Source organism: Carassius auratus, chromosome 14, assembly GCF_003368295.1.
Source record: "Carassius auratus strain Wakin chromosome 14, ASM336829v1, whole genome shotgun sequence".
Lineage (NCBI taxonomy): Eukaryota > Metazoa > Chordata > Actinopteri > Cypriniformes > Cyprinidae > Carassius > Carassius auratus.
This window is the reverse complement of record NC_039256.1, coordinates 27,898,539-27,914,275: the sequence shown is the minus strand read 5'-3', so window position 1 is coordinate 27,914,275 and position 15,737 is coordinate 27,898,539. Positions and strand designations below refer to the sequence as shown.

The 15,737-nt window shown below is 35.5% G+C and overlaps 1 pseudogene; it reads left to right on the top strand.

Annotated features, from left to right (window-relative positions):
* Positions 1–403: 403 nt before the first annotated feature.
* On the top strand, positions 404–15,583 carry LOC113114210 (palmitoyltransferase ZDHHC2-like; annotated as a pseudogene).
* The last annotated feature ends 154 nt before the right edge of the window (positions 15,584–15,737 follow it).

Sequence of the window (15,737 nt, the reverse complement as noted above, 5' to 3'; positions counted from 1 at the left end):
TGAACTGTGGTGTAGCCAAACCATGGTTAATTTGTGGTTAAACTATACTATAGTATAGCTATAGTTACCATTGTTTTTGGCTTTATTTGTATTAAAACCATGGAATGGTTGCTTGTGTCAGAAGACATGTCTATAACTAATAGACCTACAGAGCTATTATTAATATTTGTTTATTTAAACGATGAAGCCATTAAAAGATTTTGGGGTTCCTCAGACAGGCAAACAGGCTTTGGTTTGTTTAAGCTGTTTTTATCAGCAGAAAATGAACAACTTAATGCGTATTCACATGTTTTTATCACTATATTATTGTATTATAGACAGTGTACCAATGTAAAGTGTTATTGCACGCTGGTCTGGTGTGACATTTTTAATCCTATTTTGTAGTGTGAGGACACATTGCGGTATCAGTAACATTTTACATATACTAGATATAGAAAACCTTTGCTAAAATATAGCAGACAAACCTATCGTGATGATACAAAACCGGCAGAATCAGGCTTTAGTGTAGTAACACCTTCACTGCATCGCGTGAGCGTCGTGTAAGTTTGTAGAAAGGGGCGGTACCGCTCTGCTACACTGCAAACAAGAGCGACCGGAGAACCGGAGGATGGAGGAGCAGACGAAGCGCAGCTGCACGCGGAAGACGATATGATGTTTTAGGAGCAGTGCAGGCTCAGTGAGGCTGAAATTGTCGTTTTGGCTACTTTTGGTCATCAAATAGAAAGATGGCGCCGTCGGGTTCGCGTAGCGTTGACTGCTGGAGAGTTTTATACTGGATCCCTGTGCTGTTCATCAGTCTGATCGTGGCATGGTCCTACTACGCTTATGTAGTGCAGCTCTGCATAGGTAAGACTGGAAGCAGCTCTATGGGTGAAGTTGGAATGAAACGGCGAGAGAATGAATGAATAACACATGGCCTCGACCATGTGTTATGCATATGTCTGCTTCTCTTACTAGAGCAATATCTCTGTTACTGAGGGACTCCATTTGCTTATAAACATACTAAGTGGGTCATGATTAGTGTCAGGTGGTATGAGATTAATTTATTTAACCTCTCTCTTTATATGTGCATGTGTTTTTGAAAGTGTCTGTATAAGAACCCTTAATATTATAATACTGAGCATGCCTCTGCACCTTAACTACAAAACCGAAAACATATGGGTCAGTGAAAAATTAAGGATAAGGATGCATGTGTGAGATAAAAAAAAAAAAATCTATATATATATCTAAATTTCTAAGTTTCTAAATTTTAAAAAATATCTTGCAGTATGACTTTTTTTTAATAATTAAATTAAATTAAACTGTATTTATTTATTAATATATATATATATATATATTACAAACTCAAGTGTAGAGTCCAGCCTCTGTTTTATGGTTTTCTTGTCACGTGACGACAATAGTTTTCTTCATGTTGGTTATTCCACATTGACCTTGAATTACTGGACAGTCTTGTTGCAAACTCAGGACAGTTAACACCATATTTTTACTTTATGCCCCTTAAATATTAATAATAATTCAGAAACTGCAATGTATTTCCTACATCCAGTCAAAGAAGCATGATGTCACCAACCCATATACAAATAGCAATTTTGCATTGCTATAAAGCTACTCCATGGTAGTCATTAAAGGGGGGGTGAAATGCTATTTCATGCATACTGAGTTTTTTACACTGTTAAAGAGTTGGATTCCCATGCTAAACATGGACAAAGTTTAAAAAATTAAGTTGTACGTTTGAAGGAGTATTTCTGTTCCAAAAATACTCCTTCCGGTTTGTCACAAGTTTCGGAAAGTTTTTTCCGAGTATGGCTCTGTGTGACGTTAGATGGAGCGGAATTTCCTTATATGGGTCCTAGGTCAAGTTTGCCAGAAGAGCGCACGCTCCTGCAGAGTACTGAGAGCAGAGGCATTCACTGATCAGAGCGAGAGCGTCGCGAAATGTCACAAAAGAAGTGTATTTTTGGTTGCCAGGGCAAGACAACCCTGCACAGATTACCAAAAAAAACAGCATTAAGGGACCAGTGGATGGAGTTTATTTTTACAGAGCATCAACGGAGTTGTGCAAGTGTTTGTGTTTGTTCCCTGCATTTCGAAGATGCTTGTTTTACAAACATGGCCCAGTTTGACGACGGATTTGCGTATCGTTTATTTCTTAAGGATGATGCAATCCCAACGAAAAAGGGCCACGATTGTGTGTTGGAACCGCAGGCGGTGAGTAAAACTGCTTCAAATATCTCTGCCTCCTTGTTAGTGCGTCCACCTCCCATCGGAGACCCGGGTTCGAGCCCCACTCGGAGCGAGTCGTTGCTGCTGCTGCTCTCGTTCAGTTTCAGCCTCGGGATCTGATTCTGGATCATAAATAAACGGCTGAATCTGACTGTTAGCCATGGTTTGTTTTGGTTGGTTTTTTCCTCACGGTGTCACAGCTTCCAAACGCTCTCAACGCAAAAGCCTACTGGCGCTCGTGATTCTTTAGCTCCACCCACACGTCACGCCTCCAGTCGGTCGTGTTTTTCCGGGAAAAATCGGTACAGACTATCTTTCTCTTATGAATATAATAAAACTAAAGACTTTTTAGAGTTATGAAGGATGCAGTACTACTCTATAGGTACTCAAGATTAACAGGATATTGAGTGAAAATGAGCATTTCACCCCCCCTTTAAGACCATCATAAAAAACAAGAACTTCTCTCCCTGTTAGGGATATGCTAATATCAGATTTTCATGGTGCGGTTAATTGCTAGTACTTTTATCACGGTATACCCTATTATCACGAGATCCATGTTATAATACAGTATAACAGATTCAATAACTTTTTTTTATAACAAAAATAACTGAAGATATATACACAATAAAGCAATACAGAAAATGTATAAAGTTAAAAAGTTTTACACAGATTAAAGTGCAAAAGAACTATAAAGATCAATAGGTATCACTTTACAATAAGACTTCAATAACCTTAGTTAATGCATTAACATTCAAAATTCAGAAATACCTACATTTGCTACAAAAGTTATTAATCTTTGTTAAAAAAAGGCTTAGTTCATGTTAGCTCATTAGCCTAAATAACACAGTGGCAACTTTCGATTTTAACCATGTGTTATTGGAATAACTAATTAATTAATAAATAATTAATGAATGTTCAGAAGAATTTTTCATTGGCAGTTTATGTTAACTAATGAATTAAAGGGTTAGTTCACCCAAAAATGAAAATTAGCCCATGAATTACTCACCCTCCAGTCATCCTAGATGTATATGACTTCGTCTTTCAGACGAATCCAGAATCCAATTTTTAATGTAACTCCAACTGGATTTGTCTGAAAGAAGAAAGTGATACACACCTAGGGTGACTTGAAAGTGAGTAATTTATAGGCTAATTAAAATTTTTGGGTGAACTATCCCTTTAACTAAGGTTAACTAATGAAGCTCTAATGTAATGTGTGACCAAACAATAAAGAATCAAAACACGTTCAAACAATATCTAGGGCATGTTGTAGTCCAGATTAAAATGTCAAAAAAGTTTGAAAATAAGTATTTGACGCTGTGATGAACATCATAGCAAATACACAAATCTGAATGACTGTTTTAATCATTTAAACAAGTTTCAGAAACCTGAAAGTATTGCAGCTGCTTTGTTTATGGGGTTTCCGGGGTAACGGCAGCGTTTCCGCAGTTTAGCACCATCTGTTGTCAGAGAGTGAAAGTGCGCTTTCATCCAGAGTGTCTTTAATGCGATCCGCCATGCGCTTCTTTTCTGTGCTTGTTTACATCAGAGTGCGCATGTGTCTTTCACACTTTTTTTTTTGTTGTGCATTTTGATCGGTGGATTAGAAATGCCCACGATAACAACATCATGCATATTTATTACTGTGCAGTATCGCATCAGTATTACCGAATACCGGCACATGTCTACCTAAGTGTTTTGTTGCTGTAAACAACTGTAAAAAAACATTTTCAAGCTTTGTTATGTACTGTGTCATTTGTTTAGACTGTGGCTTATTTATGTGTGTGCAACAAGCAAAGGGTTGTGTTTACATTAACTTCAGAACATCATTCACTCCTTTGATAACATCTGCTATCATGGTCCCATAAAACAGCATGAAGAGGCTTTATTGTTCTCCTGAATGGTGGATGATCATGAGGATGCCCTGGTTTTCACTGAAGACTAATGGTGTTTCTGTGTTTGAAGTCCTTTTAATAGAATCAAATGACATTCAAATATTTGTGCATAAAACGGCAGCTTTGTGATGTTCCTCAGAGACTACACTGAGTGAGTCGTCTGTGGCCAGGCCTCACTTCTGACTGCTGTTCCCACTGGCAGTTCATACCAGTTTATGCTGAACCACAAACAGTTGGTCTTCATATGCTTGCTTTGTACTCAAACTGAGCACTTGACTCCAGGATGACAGAATGAAAATCATAAAGACTTTATTGTCTGAATTTGAAAGCTGCTAGTTTGCATTGGTTCAGGAGGATTATCTATTTGGCTCATTGCAACAAGCATGTGAATAGCCAAAAACCCATTACAAACAGTATTGGTTTAAAAGATCCATTCAATTGTTAATTCTGTCTTTGCATCTATCTTAGCAAGCCATGATAATGAGAGGTCAATGAGTCTTTACTAAACCGTATGTGACAAATGTTGTTATAAATGTACTGTCTACAGATCCTTATGTCTCAAAGCTAATCTCAGCGCCAAGCTGTCAAACTCAACCTCACCAATCTCTACTTGACCTATTTCTGCTGTCAAATCACTTGTGCTGCACACTGAGTTTAGCAACAAACACATTTGACATTTCTTAGACAGCAACACAGACACCTTAAGGGAAAGAAACTGTTTAATTGTTGAAATGGCTAATTACAGGTGCATCTCAATAAATTAGAAAGTTAATTTATTTCAGTAATTCAACTCAAATTATGAAAACTAGTGTATTAAATAAATTAAAATGCACACATACTGAAATAGTTTAATTCTTTTGTTCTTTTAATTGTGATGATTTTGTCTCACATTTAACAAAAACCCACCAATTCACTCTCAATCTCAACAAAATAGAATATGGTGACATGCCAATCAGCTAATCCTCAAACACCTCCAAATGTTTCCTGAGCCTTCAAAATGGTCTCTCAGTTTGGTTCACTAGGCTACACAATCATGGGGAAGACTGCTGATCTGACAGTTGTCCCTAAGACAATCATTGACACCCTTCACAAAGAGGGTAAGCCACAAACATTCATTTCCAATGAAGCTGGCTGTTCACAGAGTGCTGTATCCAAGCATGTTAACAGAAAGTTGAGTGGAAGGAAAAAGTGTGTAAAAAAAGATGCACAACCAACCGACAGAACCGCAGCCTTATGAGGATTTTCAAGCAAAATCGATTCATAAATGTGAACTTCACAAGGAATGGACTGAGGCCCCGTCCACACGGAGACGCGTTTCTGTGAATACGCACAAATTTTTTATCAAATAGGCGTTTCGTCCACACGGAACCGGCGTTTTCATAAGGTGAAACCGCTATTTTTTGAAACCGGGTCCCAAAGTGGATAAATTTGAAAACGCCATCTTTGCGTTTTCGTCTGGACGGCTAATCCGTATATTTTCTGAAACGATGACGTCATCAGCCCACGTCTCCCCCCTAGTCAGACACCTCTACGTCACGTAACAGCAACAAAAACATGAACAAACACTTAACGATTGTCTTTTTATTAACTAACATTAGATTAGATTAGATTTAGATTAGACACTGATTAATAAATTTATTGTTCCATGTTCGCTTGTGTACCACGCGCAAGGTTTATGAGCATAGTCCAAGTCTTCTTCTCTGTTTTTAGTGTATCTCTGAGGCAGAATTACAGCGCCACATACTGGTCTGGCATGTATACTTCGGTTTCGTGTAGACGCGGATATTTCTTGATACGACGAAAAAAAAGATTGGATTGGGGTAAGCTCCGTCTCCGTGTGGACGGGGCCTGAGACTGGGGTCAAGGCATCAAGAGTCACCACACAACTTGCTACAGTTGTCGTATTCCTATGGTTAAGCCACTCCTAATCCACAGACAACTTCAGAGGCATCTTACCTGGGCTAAGGAGAAGAACTAGAGAAGCTCATAGCCCAAGTTGCTTGAAGTCCAGTGTTAAGCTTCCACAGTCTGTGATGATTTGGGGTGCAATGTCATCTGCTGGTGTTGGTCCATTTTGTTTTTTGAAAACCAAAGTCACTGCACCCGTTTACCAAGAACTTTTGGAGCACTTCATGCTTCCTTCTGCTGAGCAGCTTTTTGAAGATGCTGATTTAATTTTCCAGCAGGATTTGGCACCTACACACTCTGCCAAAAGCACCAAAAGTTGGCTAAATGACCATGGTGTTGGTGTGCTTGACTGCCAGCAAACTCACCAGACCTGAACCCCATAGAGAATCTATGTGCTATTGTCAAGAGGAAAATTAGACCAAAAAACACATATGAGCGGAAGGCCAATGTCAAAGAAACCTGGGCTTCCATACCACCTCAGCAGTGCCACAAACTGATCACCTCCATACCACGCCGAATTTAGGCAGTAATTAAAGCAAAAAGAGCCCCTACCAAGTATTGAGTATGTGAACAGTAAATTAACATACTTTCCAGAAGGCCAACAATTCACTAAATATTTCATTTTATTTTATTTGGTCTTATAAAGTATTCTAATTTGTTGAGATAGTGAATTGGTGGATTTTTGTTTAATGTGAGCCAAAATCATCACAATTAAAATGACCAAAGACTTAAACTACTTCAGTCTTTGTGCACTGAATTTATTTAATACAAGAGTTTCACAATTTGAGTTGAATTACTGAAATAAATGAACTTTTCCATGACATTCTAATTTATTGAGATGCACCTGTATGTATCTCGTCAGCTGTTGATGATTTTTATTACACTAATGGAGAGGGTTATATACCAGTAGATTTTAGACAGAGTAGCACCATATACTGACTGGATTGAAAATGAGGCTGTGAAGGGATAGAAGAAATGTGTTTTTAAAAGGCACCTATTATGCAAAATTCACTTTTACATGTTTGTTGAACATAAATGTGTGTTGGCAGTGTGTGTACACAACCCCCATAAATTAAAAGTGTCTCAGAATGAGGCTTTTGCAGAATCATATTTTACAAGCCCCACCCCCTTTCTGTTGACATCTTATTAAAGCTACCAAAGTTATTCAGTCTAGATCAGTGAGTGATTTTCCATTATTATTTTATTGTTTGAGTCATATTAACAGCATAGGCAGCAGTAGATACTGTGTATTATGCAGCTTTCACTTAATTTTCAGCATAAACTTGTATTTGACAGTTTATAATCTTTATAATGTCACAATCGCATCACAGTTTTTAAGTTTGATTGAGTGCTCCCTAGGGTACACATACTCAGTAAAAATATCTGTTTGGAGATGCACTGCATTCTGGGATTTCATTTCTGCTCTGTGCTTCAGAGGAATTGCATTTTTCTACTTTAGTGCCAGGCACTCTCATCTTTCAAAGAGCATATTTTGGATAGAGAGTAGTGCAGCCCAACCACATTAAATAAGAGGATAATCTAATGAGGCTTTTAGGACACTGCAACTTCACAGTAAACTTAAAGAACTAGATATTAATTGAAGAAACTATATGCTGCTTACTCTCAGAAAAAAAGGTACAAAGCTATCACTGAGGTGGTACCTTCTGTGTCATCTGTTGGGGTGATCGTATCTTGTTTTTGAAACTGAGCTATTTTCCTGTGTGGTTGTGGTTAGTTTCTCTAACTTCATCACCACAATGTAGCTCATCGTTCTGAAAGCACACCAGTTGAAAAGATGCAATTATGAGCAAGTGAATTTGGGCATCTGATCAAGAGTCTCCGTACAGCAACAGTGATCAGAGAACTGTGCTGAGAACCATCTGCTGCTCACTGACCTTCTATGAAATGCACAAGGAGTTTCTCACCTACTGTTTATACAATAATAGCCAGTGCAGAATTCAAATCATACAGCATTAACAAAGTTGTAGAGAAAAAGTTACTTTTCTCTTTCTCTTTCCTCTGCAGATACTATTGAAAACATTGGAGAGAAAAGTAAGTCAGCTTTTTCTTAAGCTTTTTCTTAAGTCAGCTTTTTCTTCTATAAGTTTTTATTTGTTGGAAACTATTTTTTGCATTTTCTAAAGGAAATGTAAGTGGGATTTTTAATGTAGGATACCATTCAAAGGTTTGAAGTCAATAAGATTGTTTTTATGCAGCAAGGAAGCTGTACAACCATTTTCAACACTGATAATAATCAGAAATGTTTCTTGAGCAGCAAATCAGCATATTAGAATGATTTCTGAAGGATCATGGGACACTGAAAACTAGAGGCTGAAAATTCAGCTTTGCTACCACAGGAATAAATGTTATTTTAAATCATATTAATTATATTAACGTAACAAATTGTAATAATATTTCACAATATTACTGTTTTACCATATTTCTGATAAAATGAATTCAGTTCTGGTGAGCATAAGAAACTTTAAAAAGCATAAAAAAAATTTTTACTGACCCCAAACCCTTGAACAGTAGTGATGGGATGTCAATGGGATATTTTCACCCATATTTTAATGTGTGTGTGTGTGTGTGTTTAAATGATTATTTACCTGCTGAAAATTGAAAAAAAAATCTTAAGCAATAATACTAATAATAACAATAATAATAATAGTGAAGCTTTATAATTATGATATCTCTCAATTTTTTTTATCCCCTTTAAAAAATGTTTTATTTTTTTATTTTATTTTTTTGTATCACAGTAGTTTACCTCCTGGTATATCATGTGCTTTTCATCATGTTTGTGTGGTCATACTGGCAAACCATCTTCACAAAACCTATGAACCCACTCAAAGAGGTGAGTATTTATAATTACAGAAATAAGTTATTTATTAAAAGATATTCATTTCATAGTAAACATTATAAGGGATGAATAGAAGACACTTGAAGAGACCAGATTATGGTCTTCTCTAAGTAAGAAATCAATTTAAACGTTATTGCACAGCATATACTCAGCATGATTTATGATTTTCCTGCAGGCAGAGATATAATATTATAGAGATGTAATATTTGTACATTTGTGGTATAACTCCCATTACGATGAGTCGTTGGTTACACATATTGAAATAAACAGCATGTTGCGTTGTAAATTGCATGTGATTGTTGCAGTAACCATAGTACCTCACTGCAAGCGGTTATTATTTCCAGCCGAGAGTATGAGAAACAAACTGAAATAGAGAAACCACATATGGCTCATCCTGGCAATCAGTCGTACTCCTCTCACATCTCTGAGTGCAGAGCGTGCTGCTTGTCAAACAGAAATATCAAAATGTTTTGGTTTTCGTCTGTTCCTTTCAGTTTCACCTGTCACATTCTGACAAAGAGCTATTAGAGCGTGAAGATCGGAGAGAATCTCAACAGGAGATCTTGAGGAGAATTGCTAAGGGATTTGCCCATTTACACACGCACAATGTCTGGAGGTGGGCACTTTTCTTTAAGTTCAGCACTTCCCAATTGTGCCACGATTAGCAGGCCAAGTTTGTAGCAGTCAATTCAGCCCAGATTTAACTTCAGTAACAAATAATTGCCACAGACAATTGCATTTGTTTCAATCTGTCTTCAGTCTTCAGTGAATCCTATCGATCTGTGTCTTAACAAGCTGTTTTGATACAGCTATCCGCTACTGTGATCACTGTCTGCTGCTGAAGCCTGATCGATGTCATCATTGCTCAGCCTGTGATATGTATATCTCTCTTCTTTTTAAAAGCCACAACACATATTAGATTTTGCTGTGCTGCATTTGAACAGCTCCTCCTCCTCTGCTCTTTTACAGGTGCATTTTAAAGATGGATCACCATTGTCCATGGTATGTACTGGCTCAGTAGATTAAATGCAAAGCAAGGATAAATAGCTTTTTGTCTCGGAAGGAACACATGCACCAAACATTTCTGGGTTTCTGCTAGACCAAAACAACTATCCTTTTTTTTTTTTTTCAATGAACAATATTCAGTTTTGTAATTTAAAGGTACAATGTTGCTTGAAATATATATTTTTTGTAGTTGTACAATATGCTTAGGCCCTACTGACAATTTAGAGTTGAACCTTCATGCTTGCATTTTCTTTTGTTCTTTGCAATTTTTATTTATATATATATATATATATATATATATATATATATATATATATATATATATATATATATATATATATATATATATATATATATATATATATATATTTTACAAATCACATCATATTCAAACTAAATCATACATCATTACCATAAATGAATTAAAATTGATTAATAAATAGTACATTTTAGTGTTTATCAATTTTATGCTTCAGCTGCAAGAGGGGCAAAAGTTACATTATGTAGCTAGTAAATATGCAATACTATATTCGTTTTAAGTCAAAATTATTATTTAAATTTACTGAATCAATCTGATTAACTACATTTTTTAGAAAATATTATGGTCAAGAAAGGTAACAACTGCGCATTATTCCTTGTTCCAGTGCATATTGGGCAGTATTTTTCAATCAAAATAGATATTAATATCCAATTTTATTGAGGCTAATAGATGCTTTTTATCTTCTTTGACAGGGTAAACAATTGCGTGGGCTTCGCCAACTACAAGTTTTTCATGCTCTTCCTAGCATATTCTTTGTTGTACTGCCTCTTCGTCACTGCCACCGACTTGCAGTATTTCATTCAGTTCTGGACTGTAAGTATGAATTATTAATTTCTTGGGCTTATATTAGGAAACAGAAATAATTTGAATGTGCACATAGTCTGTCTTTAATTAAATAGAACAGCAGCCCAAACAATATCATGTTTTGTTCATTGCTTTTCAGTAAAAAGTGTGTTTTTATTTTGAAAGGTTGATGGTAAAACACACGATCGTCTAATCCAATATTTGGTAGGACCGAGTCAATCACAGAAATTATTGATGTGCTTTGATTGACTGACTCATTCCTCTAGTTCCAGTAGTTTGGATCGTTTCCCTCAGCATAACACTTCATATTTTGCGATTTCTGTTAGATCCAGTAGAAAAGCAAACACAGTTTTCTGCTTGCTCCTGCTTCTTCAGTTTAATATTTTCAACCTTTACCATGTGAATGGAGTGTTCCACACATTATATTCTGTAAATATCAACTAGCTTAAATTAAGAACAGGCTGTCTTTTGTTTAATTGTTTTAATATCTGTTTCTGGTGCATTTAGAGTCTTTCCCGTGTTTCTCACAGAATGGTCTGCCTGACACCCAAGCCAAGTTTCACATCATGTTCCTGTTTTTCGCTGCCTCCATGTTCTCAGTGAGCCTAGCATTTTTGTTTGCTTATCACTGTTGGCTTGTCTGCAAGAACAGATCCACCTTGGGTGAGTGGGCTGTGCTTTAATTACCCTTGGATTTCAGTAGTAAACTCTGGCTCATCAATAGTGTGTATCTGTCAGTCCACGCACTGATACACACTGATCAAATACGTCTCACACATCCAGTGGCTCAGATCTGGGGCAGGTAGTGTTTAGGTCTTCTTGCAGTCTGCCCTTTGTGGCAGATCCTCAAGGGAACATGTATCTGTGACAACATGCCCACTCTTCTGGCAAAAGCAACTGTGTCAAGAGGCATTACGGTGGAAAATGTTGAAAATTCATCTCAGCAACAGACATATTCTAGTCTTAGCCCTGTGAAGCCCAGTGTGTCATATTTGATATGTGAATTTCTAAAGCTTCTAAATGATTTTCTTGATCAAAGCTTTACTGAAAAACCTGTTGAACACAATCCATCACTTGTTTCAGTAATCTTATTAATAGTTTACACTTTTTTTTAGCAAGTAAAAGGACTTTTAGTATAATTGAAAATATGTCACCCTTTCAATTAGTGGTTTATGTGTATTTTTGCTATGAAAACTAGTGTTTTTTCATATATAAAGTAAATGTAAGAATAACTTTTATATTGTTTGTAATAAGATGTACACTTACAGCTGAAAGTTGAAGCAACTTAATATTCCATATATATTTTTTTAGGAAAATGGTGCTAAACTGTGAGTATCACATATGTGACCAATCACAAAATGAGTCATAAGATGCACAGGTATATTTGTAGTAATAGCCAACAATATGTTGTATGGGTCAAAAAAAAAAGAATGATAAAAATGATTAGGATTTTAAGTAAAGATCATGTACCATGAAGATATTTTGTACATTTCCTACTGTAAATATATAAAAAGGTAATTTTTGATTAATAATATGTGTTGCTAAGAACTTAATTTGGGCAACTTTAAAGACGATTTTCTCAATAATTAGATTTTTTTTATGGCAACCTCAGATTCCAGATTTTCAAATAGTTGTATCTCAGCCAAATATTGTCATATCCTAACAAACCATACATATTAATAGAAAACTTATTTATTCAGCTTTCAAATGATGTATAAACCTTAATTAAAATTGAAATTCTCTCAATCATTTAAATATCATCTTACAAGACTGATATTTAAATGCATTTTATGTCTGCTATAGTGTCAGGTTGATGTACATTGCAAGCTTCATCATAATTTTTGCCCATAGATACATCAGCAATTGCCCCAAATTGCATATTTTTGCTTGGTTTGGGCTTTTGAATAAAACTGGTGTTTTTTTTTTTTCCTCCAAGAGTATGGGTTTCATATTATCCTATGAAAAAAGCCTATAAAATGTATCAAATGTAATATTCAACTTTTTTCTTTTTTAGATGTCGATTTTTTTTTACATGAATTTTTTATTTATTTAAAGGTTCATTATACTGTTCTATAAAAAAATAAAAAATAAAGCTTTTTCTGACTAATATTTCATATTTTAGGCTTTGCAGCATTCAGTGTTTAGAGAAAACATAAAATTAAATCATGTTAGTAGGTTTGTATAGGAAACATGTTTGTCTTGTCAGAGGCTTTCAGAGCTCCTACATTCCAGCACGGACCAGACAAGGATGGCTTCAGTTTAGGAACAAGCAAGAACTTTCGCCAGGTGTTTGGAGATGAAAAGAAATGCTGGCTGTTGCCTGTTTTTTCAAGGTATCAGTTATTGTTCAGTAGCACTGAAAGCACTGGTGTGATTGTTTTGTGATCTCATTTCCTCAGCATCACATTGTGTTTCTGCAGTCTGGGCGATGGCTGTTCATACCCTACATGTCTAGTGAACGCAGACCCCGAACAACCCTCTTCACCCTCTGGACGCAACCCTTCAATCAAAAGGTTCAAGGAAACTGAGTTGTTTGTCCTAAATAACACTTTTTAGTTGTTTTTGTAATGTACAATTGGTTGATTTTAATTGTAAAAATCTTGTTACTCAGAAAACCCTAGTTAAGATAAATTGATTGTTATTTGTACCATTATGTCGAGCTAGTTTATACTTCACAGCATGCTTTGCTTCAGAGGAGGAAATGTTGAAATGACCTGTTATTTTATGTGTTCTTGCACAAGATCAATATAGTTAGTGTTTAATGTTCAGTTTTTTTGGTTTCTGTTATGTCTGCATTTTTGGTATGTTATTGTGCTAAGGAGGATGAGGATGGGATTGCAGTAAATGTTACATTACTTAGCTCAACTTAAATAAATGAGTTACATTTGAATAAACACATAAAGTAGTATGTTTAACTTAAAATGAATTAGTTATTGAAACTAAAATGTCTTTTTTTTACTCCGTTTTTAAGGCAATCAGTTTGCATGCTTTAATTAAGGCTAACATAAGATTTTACAGGGTATATAACAATATCAATATGAAAAAATATGAAAAATATGAAAAAAAAAAATCCTATATATATATATATATATATATATATATATATATATATATATATATATATATATAGGAAAATGTTACATTTTACATTGCAATCAAACACTGAGTCCAGAAAAAAAATGTGTTGTAGTTACTTCTGGTTCTTATATAGCATTAGAAATGCAAATTGCATTGTGTGATACTGTATTGATGATATGCAGAGCCTTCTATTCATGCCTTTTTCATTCTTGTCTAGTGCTGGAGAATCCCATCAGTTTCCACCTAAACCTCTGCGAGAGTCTCAGAGCCGACTGCTGAATAACGGACAGTCAGAGGGAAGTGAAGACCGAGACAAGCGAGGTGATGCGCCACATCTGAGATCAACACAAAACACTGCTAATTTGAGTGTTCTGTGTGCCTTGACTAGAGATATGAAATAAATTTGCAGCTATGAATGTGCATTATAATGTAACATAGTGTTCAGGCCGTATTTTTCTAACAGGTACGAACAACCCAGCATTGACTATTGAGAAGGAAACTTAGGAGTGCATTAATGAAACAGGTTTGTTACTTTTATGTGTACTTATTTTGATAGGATATGACATATTTTTCAGATAGTTAAACTTTTAAATATTTCTAAATGACAGTAATTTAACATATACTGCCATTTGGGGTCAGTTTTGACCTCTAATGTGCTCCAAGTCTTCATTGATCTAATTAAAAATACAGAATTATTTTAATTTTTCTTTTATTCTTTTAACAATAAAATGTTCAAAAGAACAACATTTACATCAAATGGAGATGTTCTGAAACATTTATAAATGCATTTACCATCTTTTAATTAATTTTATGTATGCACACTGAATAGAAGTATTAATTTTTTTAAACATTTTTTTTATTTTATATAACTGATCCCAGACGTTTGAACAGTAGTGTACCTACCACATATAATATAATATAATATAATATAATATAATATAATATAATATAATATAATATAATATAATATAATATAATATAATATAATATAATATAATATTCTTGGAATCCCTGAATGTCTTTCTAAATGATCTGACTTTGTTTCTCTAGGAGTTTTGTGCTAGTGATGTCTGTTGTCAGTGGAACAGTGAGGACGTATCCTCTGCTCTTGCACAGACTTGCACTGCCCATCTACTCTCTACCTAATGAGCTGACAGTGCAGGGTTATGCTGTGTACTGTACATACATGCAGGGCCACAGAGTCTCTAGTCCTTCTTGCAAACTGTATGGCTATCTTAACGTGCCTAAAGATGCCCACAGATGTGGTTGAACATCTGGTAACTACTGTGGTTCCTCCAAGACCCACATTTTTTTAAATGTAGAAGTTTGTATGGTAAATGCCTTGAATATAGCTTGCGTGGTGTTGGCAGTGCTGAAGAAGGTGGCGTTTTTGTTAGTCTGGAAAATGTGAAGTATTTATGCATGCTGTGTGATGGTGGTACGTAGTCGTTTGTCATGTTTGAAATGTGAACAATGAAAAGCCCAAGTGCTTTTGCTCTAGACGAATTTGACCTTGTTTTTGATCCTGCATTGTTGAGATGCTGCAGCATCTCTTATTTCATTCATTACCATACAGATACATTTGCACATCATGACTATAATCTGTTTTTATTTTTGACAAAGTGTCAGTGAGGATCTTGTCCATCACATTTAAGTCTGGATCCCGGCTGTCACTAATTTAGCAAAGGTCATACACAGGCAAAATGACTGATGTAGCAAATATTTAAGGCCATTTTTAGCACTGGATATTCAGCCTAAAACACTGTTTAATCAGGTTTTTACCTGACAGGCAGAGGGAAGACAAAACTACTCTACTCTATATGCACTTTGAACAGCACTTGAAGCTGCAAATTATTTCAATTTTTAAATCATCTTTGTCCTGATGGTTGCTTGAAGGTTGTTGAATTAAGTATGCAAAGTATACAAGGTA